The following is a 10,501-nucleotide window of genomic DNA, read 5'->3' as shown; positions in this document are numbered from 1 at the left end:
GTGACATTAAGTTTGACTAACTGACCTTACAAATATAGAAACAAATAACCTTTTGGTCAAGGGTCAAGGGAAAACTACAACAGACGTTACACGGTTCTAAATGGAACCGATTGTAAGCTATTGTACTCGAAAGTTTGGCTGGAACCTTGACCTACTTACCCCCAAAGCCACTTGGGGTATGTGCTGGTCAAGAGTTTGGCTTGAACCTTGACCTACTTACCCCCAAAGCCACTTGGGGTATGTGCTGGTCAATAGCAACCTACCGTGCTCTTGAGTTATTGCGCGCTAAAGGTGTTCTTAACTTTTAATTATGGTCTTGCCCTTTGACGTTGTAACAACAAAGGGGATATTTTTCTGTTCAAGGTCAACATTCCATGTTTTATGATCTCCAGTTATTGGGCTGACCGACCGATTGACGGACCATCCGATCGACTATCAAGTCAAACGTCATTTACCATCCTATAATATTATCTTATTGAAAATCATTAAAAATATCACTTTTGTGTTTCTGCTTAACATATTAAAAGAAAATACAAACACAATTGATTTTGAAAAATTCACAGCACAGTGATTGCTCCCACTGTGGTTTCTAAACATTGGTTGTAATGGCTTGCAGACATCTGTTTCAAAGCGTAACTTTCATAATCCGAATTTCAAGCTTAGTATAGGGTTCTTTTATACGATGTTTGCATTTCATTAAGGTATTAACCGACATTTGTATGCTTGAGAGTGAACATATACATTTAGGAGGTTTCAAATGCTGATGAGTTGGATTTCATAAAAAGACAGGACCGGATCGCTATTTAATATTTGTCAATATTGGTCTTATTTGAAACTAAGGGATTACCTTTTATTAATAACTGCCCAATAGAGTAAATGCAGTCAGTGATGTTAAATTGAATATTGAATAGGACCGTTTCTCAGAAGTATTCCTTCCAGTAATAACATAAGCTTGCAATACAATATCCACCGTGTAAAATGCATGCTTTAAGAGCAGATCTTAGTACAATCATGTGATTTATTTATGACTGGTGGCCCAATACTATTTTTTTGTGTCATTAGGAAGGGTTTAATGAGCAGATAAACAATCTGTAACACATATAACTTTACTGAAAAATAATATGACAATAAAACGTTTTTACTCTGAAGGATCGCAAAAAGGTAATTTCACGTTCGATATCAGTTGAACTTAAAAACTTTATCTGTCATGCCTTTTTGGTCATGTATTATACAGTAAAAAAAATACAGTTTCAAATGATAACAAACTATATGGGGGCACCAGCCATCAACATTAAAAGTGATGAAACGATGGAATAACAAGCTTTATTGTACATCGGATACATTGAAGCTGCACTCTCACAGATATATCGTTTTGACAACTTTTTATTATTTTTTTGTCTTGGAACGAGCCATTCTTTGAGATAATGTATGGAAACCAAAGATATCAGACTGCTGTCAAATCGGATCGCAGTATTTTTCTTAAAGCGTTGGTAACTTTTTTAGCTATAAAACATTGATTTTCGAATAAATTATGAAACTCTGCGAGCTTATCTTTTGTCACATTAGTACTATCACCGGTAAAAAACATAAATAGGCAAAGATGAAACGGCTGCTTTGATTGCCTAAACTAAGTCGGTTTTGGCTACATGTTACTAAGTTGTGGCCACGCTTTACTTAGTTGTGGCCACACTTTTTTTTTTAAATTGTGCCTCAAGTTACTTAGTCGTGGCCACGATTTAATAAGTTGTGGTCTCAAGATACTACATTGTAAGTTGTGCCACGATTTGATAAGTCGTGGCCACAAGTTATTAAGTTGCAGCCGAAAGTAACTAATGTGTGGCCTACAGCTACTAAGTTGTGGCTACGATTTAATAAGTCGTGGTCGCAAGTAACTTATATGTGGCCTCATGTTACTATCTTTCGGAGACGCTTCGCTGGCAGGTGCCATCAACATTTAACATAATGACTCGATGGATTACCAAGCTTTAGCATCGAATACCTCTTTTTCCATTAAATCATCCTCGGGTGTCAGTTTGCTACTTAGCAGGCCACAAATGTCAATTTCTGCTCTATTAGTCTGTGTGAAACTATTTTGAACTGCGAAATTCCTATTTTAGCATGAACGAAGTGTTTGATGTACGGGCATCCATTTCCTGGTATATTTACAGCCAATTGACGTCATTCTAAATGATGGTAGGTATTATATAATTAACAATTTCACTCTAAGCGTTTATAGCAATATGCATCTATTAAACTGCCATATTTTGAATAAAAAGAATCTCAGAACACTTTAAAACGTATGTTATAATGCAGTTTCACTTAAACGAGTGTATTTAAACTATTCAAAAGTTTTTGCTTTCGCGGCATATAAGGCATATTTCGAATGACGTGAATTTAGACGCGCCATATGACTTGCCCTCGTAATATTGGAACTCTAATTATTTCTGTGGCAGGTCGATAAAGCAAAGTGAAAACCTTGCTTATGAAGAGCCCTGACAAGTATCAAGTTCTAAGTTTATTGTTTAAATTTCACTAATTAAAACATGTGTGTACAAAGTCAACGAATTTCTTGAAAAGCCAAACTTTATATATATAACTAATTGTTTGAGGGATTGAATATCATTTCTATTTCTGCTATTATTACGCTTAACCTCTTGGAACTTAAATATTAAGGAGTTCGGAAAAACGTAATATACTTAATTTATGTAATATCAAGATATAAGGTATGATAACACCTATCCGTCAAGCCCGCACAGCGTTTGAGACTGATGTATGTTAATACATCGAATGATAGACGTGACAAAATCGACAGAAAGGCGTCCTGTTGTTATAATTCTCTTATTATAAGCCACTTTCAATTATATTTATGTTTCAACACGCGATTAGTCGCGCTCTATGAATGAAATTGCACTTAGGTTTATATTCGACATTTCCGAACTAAGATTTCGGATATGGTTTCCTAAGTAAATTGAATCAATGTTAAAGTGCATTTCCTTAGATAATCAAATGAACACACATCAGCAGTTGGTTATTCGGTAATGGTTTCTCTTCCTCTCAATATGTCGTATGGTTCCTATCAAAACATTCACACAACTCTAGTCAGGTCAGGTCCGTTTTGCAACCGCTATTGCGTATCAAACATATTTCCACAAGAGTACGAAAATGATTACTTTATTGAAGTACATGTACGCTCTTAAACTTATATTGGTATGAGAAAGAAGCTTAATGGCATGTATTGTGCTTATCACTATAATAATTGAGTTAAAACACGACATCAAGACAAAATGAAAAACACAAGTTTATTAGCAGGACAAAATACAAAACAAAGATATTTGTTACACAGTATGACCCTTGGGCGCGGCTTTGTCACAAACATGAGGCATTTTGACTACAGTTGTTTTAAGAAGGATTCATTTACTACATATAGTTACACAAACTCTTCAAGCAAATATTACGACCATGACACTACATTGTTATAAATCAATAATGGTGCTGTGACAAAACCTTTGACAAATCTCGAAATTTCCTTTTCCAAGTTATTGTGCGGACAAAGGGTTCAAACTACTGTTATACGTGACCTTTTATATTGACCAACTGACATAATAAGCATAGAGGTCATTTATTAGGCAAGGATTATATTCCACCGAAGTTTCATGTTTCAATATGAAACCGTTCATAAATAAAAGTAATAAAACGTTTGGCTGTCACCTTGACCTACTGACCTCGAAAACAATCGGGGGCATGTGCTGATCAAGAGCAACCTACCATTTACTGTATTCTTGAATAATTATTTTCTTTCTTTGACTTTGTACAATGGCCATGACCTTCTACAAAAAAAGAAGGGATACTCTACTTTTTAAGGGTACATTATCCACTGATGGTTTATCCTTTGTCAAACCGTTCGCCAGCTCTTGGACCTACAGATCATCCGGATTACTGTCCGATCTAGTGACAATTGCCGACCTAAAATTTGATCTTCTTAAATAAAAAAATAAAAATATAAAAAATAACAAATTAGTTTTTCAGTTAATGTGAAAGTTTAAAATAATGAAAGATAATACAAACATAATTGATTCTGTGAGTTACTCAGCAAAGTAACGGTTTGCTTCATATTTAACAACTTAACTGACAACTGGCTTTGGTCAGATAGCTCAATTGACGAAACCAACACACAACTAGTGTGAGATTATGGGTCGAAATGGTCATTTTCCCTTTACTAAGTGACAATTAACAAATAATCCAACATGGACCAGCCAGTCCCCTAATAGTTTTCATATTTTTTAATGTTTAAACACCAAGAAATGAAGTGGGCGTTTTAAAACAAGAAAGTCGATAAAATACAGCCTTATGGTATTAAGCATTGGTTATGATGGCTTCCAGACATCTTTATCATTATAGCGTAATTTTCATAATCTGAATTTTATGGTTCCTTTGTTTGAGTTATGTATGTCATTATTGCATTAACCGACATCTGCATGCTTGAGAGTGTACGTCTACAATGATGTTAGTTTAGAATTCATGAAAAACAAAGGCAGACTAACGCAAGAGAAGAATAATGTCCAATTATAACATTTGTCATAAATTGGCAGTTACATATATACCGTCTTAAACCAGAGGCCATTGCAAACTGTATATATCAGCACTTTATAATCAGCAGTTTAATCATGGAACTGTATATATCAGCACTTTATAATCAGCAGTTTAATCATGGAACTGTATATATCAGCACTTTATAATCAGCAGTTTAATCATGGAACTGTATATATCAGCACTTTATAATCAGCAGTTTAATCATGGAACTGTATATATCAGCACTTTATAATCAGCAGTTTAATCATGGAACTGTATTGACAATTTTGCTATATTTGGTACAACAGCACCTGATATGTCTCCATAAATTACTTCACTACAAACTGCATCGGTTCCTGATTCATTAGATCATTCCATTTGAACATTACTTTTAATGCAAGCTTTACGCTCAAGTATTATGCTTCTTTTATTCGAGCTTTAAATGCCGTTTACAGACATATTTTTACTTGAGAATGCATGTATACACATGGCATGTATACACATATGTGCACGGTATACTCATCAAAATGAGTAGTTTTTAATAAGGATTGATTTAAAAATAGAACTTATAAACACACATAGGAGCGGATATTAAACACCACGTTTGATTATAAATACAACTACGGGCCAGTTTTATATAAATATTGATTTTGAATGAGAATGTTTGGACAGAATAACTATTGAAAGAGTCGTTATATGGCGACAGAAGACCAGGGATAGCGATTGGAATATTGCTGTTCAGAAAAGCAGTCATTTATAATAAAACCGATGATATTTGATTGCATAATTACAATATCAGAGCAGAGACCGGGCTTTTTGTTTTCCATCGGAGGCGATCAGACTAAGATTGATTTTACTGAAGAATGCAGCTTCACATTTAATTTTGTTTTGAATGCTTTTATACGTATTGCAAGTGTTATGCCCTTTTGTGTAGGTCGAACCCCGTTGACTCGAACTCTTAAACCGGCAATCATATCTCGAACCTCAGGAAGTTCGACCAAATCTTGACTTATTACATTCAGTAAAAATAAAATAAGTCTTTAACATCAAGTTCGGGCCTGCGAGGAAATGAAGGCAAGCGAGCTCGAGCGAACGGGGTTCAACTTCAGTATACTTACTGACATGTTGGACTGTTTTGCTAAGAAGAAGATAGACATGCATACCATTGATTGTTGCAGTATTTCTTGACAGAAACATAACTACAAAAATATAACTAGACAAATGCAAACTTTAATTATTCATACGAGCCATGCAATGTGTAGTCATTCAAAAAAAACACTCCGAGTTAACAAGTTTGCCTGGTCGAAACCAAGCATTTCTTCGTTTATTTGGCATTATTGTGTTCGCAACCAAACCTTCTTTTGTTGATAAAGGCGATTTACGTGACCTAACAACAAAGCCTTAAAATAACTTCTCCAACTGCATTTATGTAAATGATAATACTTTTCAGCGGTCAAGGTTCAACGACTGTGAACGAAAAACCCATTGGTATGATTGTTGTTGCGCACAATATAGGTTGATGTACTGTTTTAATACATCATCATGTTTAACTCATTTGACTTTATTGCTAAATAATGAATTAGGAACAGGTGAAATATATATTAGCCGAAATGTTTTTTTTTGTGACAACATAATCCTCAGTTAAGAAAGCGCCAAAACATTGCTTAAATATTTCTACTGTACCTACATAATATACATATTTTGTGTTTTTAGTATTAAAATCAAATGAGTGAATGACTATAATGCATTAATTAAAAATGTTTTTGCATCCACCTCTATTGTGCATCTTTAAACGCAAATTGGTCATACCAATCCGATTGTATGTTGCTCCTATATCCTATAGCTGCAGGTTCCAATATCAAAACCTAGCTACCCGGTAGGCAAAAACAAAGTACCATACGAAAAACAAATCAAATTCTCTTGATAACAAAATTAATACTTTTGATAAGTTAGGATGTCAGCATTACATCATATATATTTCTGTAAAAATATCATTAAATGAAAAATATTGTTATTGTTTTTAAGTTAAAACATTGTCACATGAAGATTTTACATTAGGTTACAGAGATATCATTATTCTTGTGAGTGATGTCCCTGATTTTCTAGCCTCCTTCATTTTGTGTGGAACTGGGGATGTGAAAACATTGACTGTTGCGCTAGTGGAGGCTATTTCGGATATAAGTTCAGAACTGCACCGGCAAAGAGAAAAACGCCGGTCTGACCAAAACGATCCTATCGTTAACAGAAATGGTCGAAACAATCTGATAGTTTGTGGAATACAAATGCAATACAACAGGTTAAAACATCTTTAGCTGCATTTAAACGACAGCATCTTGTACGTTTGCGAATTTATTTGAGGCTATCGGGTACCCTGGAATAAAACATTGGTCAATTATGTTGATACGTAGAAGACTCAAGACAGCATAATGTATTCTTATTTCATTTCACGATTCGCTTGCAATTATAATGTCGAATTTGCTTAATATATCTTAATATGACAAAAAGGCGGAGCTCAAAATGGGCGTACTTTCAAAGAGTGCCGATCCCGAAGAAAATGTGTGCACCAAGTGCGAGAAGGCATAGAAAAAAGGAAATCAGTACACCTTGGTCATTTTCCAAAAGATGACATCGGTAGTATCAGGGAAAATTACACCATTTTGGAATCGCCTACTCATTATGTCATGCTTTTTTGTTTAATTAACACATGCCCGTCAATCAACGCATGGCAATACCACCTGCGACGATTGGCTTCCTTCCATATAGGGTTTTAAGCTGAATGATTTGTGATTTCAAAAACAGGCTGAACATAATGGATCTTCTTGATCTACTTGTTATTGTTTCTTTTTCTCCGAATTGTTTGTCCTCGTACACCGGATATTTTCATCTAGCGAATACACAGAGGTTACGTTCATCCAATCATACTTTTCTTCGGAGGAAAAGTGTCGTTGTGTTCATTGAATTGAATCTTATTTTTTGCCTTATCATATCACTTACGACACATGCATCTCCAGCAGTTTTTACGCTCTTTTCCAATTCGAAATTAAGTACGTTTGTCTAGCACATATATACTAGTAAGTTTTAAAAAAGGCGTCGGTATATTTATTTGACATTAATAAACAGATAAAGATTTAAACTGGGGAACAATTATGCGTTTTTAAACGGGGAAACACAGATGAGACAGATAAAACGTGATTGTTGCGATGTTCATTCTAATCATGTAATATGATGTATTGTCGGCCTCCCAATAGCTCGCATGGACAATTCTAGGATTGTTTAAAGGAAATACTATATTAGCCAATTTGGGACCATCTGGTGTCTAGCCCCTTTAAATCATAATTGTACATCGGAGAAGATCATATATTGAATTGTCAAGTTTTTGTATGAAGCAAACTCTATAATATTATGGAAAAAAGAATTCAATTGATCCAAAGAAAAATAAGATCGTTTTTTACTTTTATATATAAATCAACTTCATGGCTAGAAAATATAGCTTCTTATTATAAAGATATTTTATCTTTATAAATTATCTTTCTCTTCGTTTTCTTTGGTTTAAACAGTATTTATTTTTATAATAAATAAACATTTACAACATACACATATGCTACATAGAATTGAGGAGAAAGCCATAGGCTTGTATGAAACCACTTTTCTATTTTCTTCATTCTCTTTAAGTGTGTACGTCATTAAATACTGTCAATGCTTGCTGCCATGGTTAAATAAATAGTATTGTTATGTTTAAGCGTATTAGAGGCATACATTGTCAACCGTCAGTGATATCTGCATGTAATGTCTTATTAAAATGACAGTTAACCATTAAAAAACCCATTTGTCTTTCATTTTCTATTAACAAATCCAAGATGGTGTCACCGTGGTGTTGCTTAAAATTGAATAGTTGGCATCAAATAACTTACATTTTTATAGAAGAGGTTTAATATTATACGGAAACGGTTAAACTTTTGACATACAGTATATAAAGTGCCAATCGCAAAAACAAAGGTTTGTTTGATATATATAAATACTTTTCCAACAAAAGTTATGTAGGTAATTAATTAAAGGTACTCGGCACCAGGTGTTACCTTTGCGAGAAAAAATGAAAACTCGATAATATAATGTTCTTAAACGGGTAAACTCAGCTGGGACAGCGACGAAATATGTTTGGTAAAATTATGTATTTTGGGCCTCATACTAATTCGTATTGATAATTCTAGGCTTGTGACATGTTGGGTTTATCTTATTGTAGCTATTGTATTGGCACGTGATCATCATGTGACGAATAATGTAGCTGTCAGCCTGTCGAGTGTGAAAAGGAACCGTGTGTGTGGCTGTCCCCTCGGCCAGTGACGGAAAGGTGCAAACCACTTGCCTGATTATGCACAACTTACAATGTAGAATCAAACATACTCTCCTGTAATGATACTGAGCAATGATATAATACTAAAGTGCCGTAAATGTACTTTATCTTTTAATTTGTTGTATAACAACCGATGTGTTCCTTATACCTGTAACAGTGGAGTGCACCCTGTTCGATATTTTGAAAAAGCAATACACGTTGAGTGTACAGTCGAATCACGTTGGCTCGAACTCGCTTGGCTCGAATTCCTCGTCGGCTCGAACTGGATGTTAAGGACTGATTTCCTTATACTAATTATAAGCATTTCCACTTGTCTCTGCTGATTAGTTTCATATAGCTTTTTCAAAGACGTCTAATTGTTCTCTATCACATTTTTAATATCTATAAGTGCATATAAGGTGATGTCTTCAAAATGCAATACTTCTAAATCAATGTGCTTGCATGTTTTATTTTGCTTATATGCAATTTTAATACATGTTATTCCTTTGCATTAAAGGTTTTCTTTAGAAATGAAATAGTACGTATATCACGTTCTCAAGCACATACGCTCTATTAAAGTCGTTTTTTTTCCTTTTAATCTCATGTTTCAGAATAAATGAAATGTCTGGGGTATGGGAATCTGTCTTCCACGCGTTTACCACATTTCATCTGATTTATTGTCAGATACTCTTAAATACAACCTATAAAGATTATGGATGCAACGTATTATTATTAAATAGAAAAGTAGAAAAAGAGATCTAAACGACCTCCAATTTGTGTTTGCAAATCCTAGATTTCGCAAACTCAAGTACCCTTTAAATACGGTGTAATCGAATACTGGCCTATACTTTAGTTAGAAGGCTTCATTAAGGTATGATTTTGGTGTTTTTTGTTTGCGAAATGTTTTTGGAAGTTTGTCTAATTGACCCGCCAACTTCGGGCCCCAGCGGGGTTTTCGCAGAAAAACACGGGGTTTTTCACACTCCCGCGGGATTTTTCTCCCGTTTTTCAAAAGCTGGGGAAAAATCCCGCGGGGTTTCAATAATACAAGATTCAAGTTATTTCAGCTCAAAACAACATCTTATATCAAAAGGAGCATTATGCTTCGACACCGGAAGTGAAATAACGCGGAACAAAAAAAAACCCGCTTTTCAGTACGGGGTTTTTCTCCTGCGGGATAAAACTCCAAGATTTTACCGATAATGCAAAATCCGTAAAAACCCCACTTCTAAGCTATTATATTATTGTTATGATGTTAATTATCACTTGTTTAAGGATTTTGAAATACTTGCTTTTTATTTAAAGAACAACAGAAATTTTATGAATGTTTTTTACGGGAGAAAAACCCAGCAAAACCTGTTTTGACTATTTATGATTTAAAACGCGATTATTGCACTTCATTTAAAGCAAAAACAAATGTTACTACATATGTATCTTATATGTTTAATATAACAACCATGTTAGTTATGTAAATGATACTATTAAAGGTAATTTAACTAATTTCGAAACTTATGAAATAGTGTAATGTAACCTTTTTTAAAAAAAAAATAATCTTCCTTTTTTAACCGTCTTTAAAAATACTGCAGGAATGAAAATTATACG

This window comes from Mya arenaria, chromosome 2 (genome assembly GCF_026914265.1).
Source record: "Mya arenaria isolate MELC-2E11 chromosome 2, ASM2691426v1".
Lineage (NCBI taxonomy): Eukaryota > Metazoa > Mollusca > Bivalvia > Myida > Myidae > Mya > Mya arenaria.
This window is presented reverse-complemented; position numbering follows the sequence as displayed.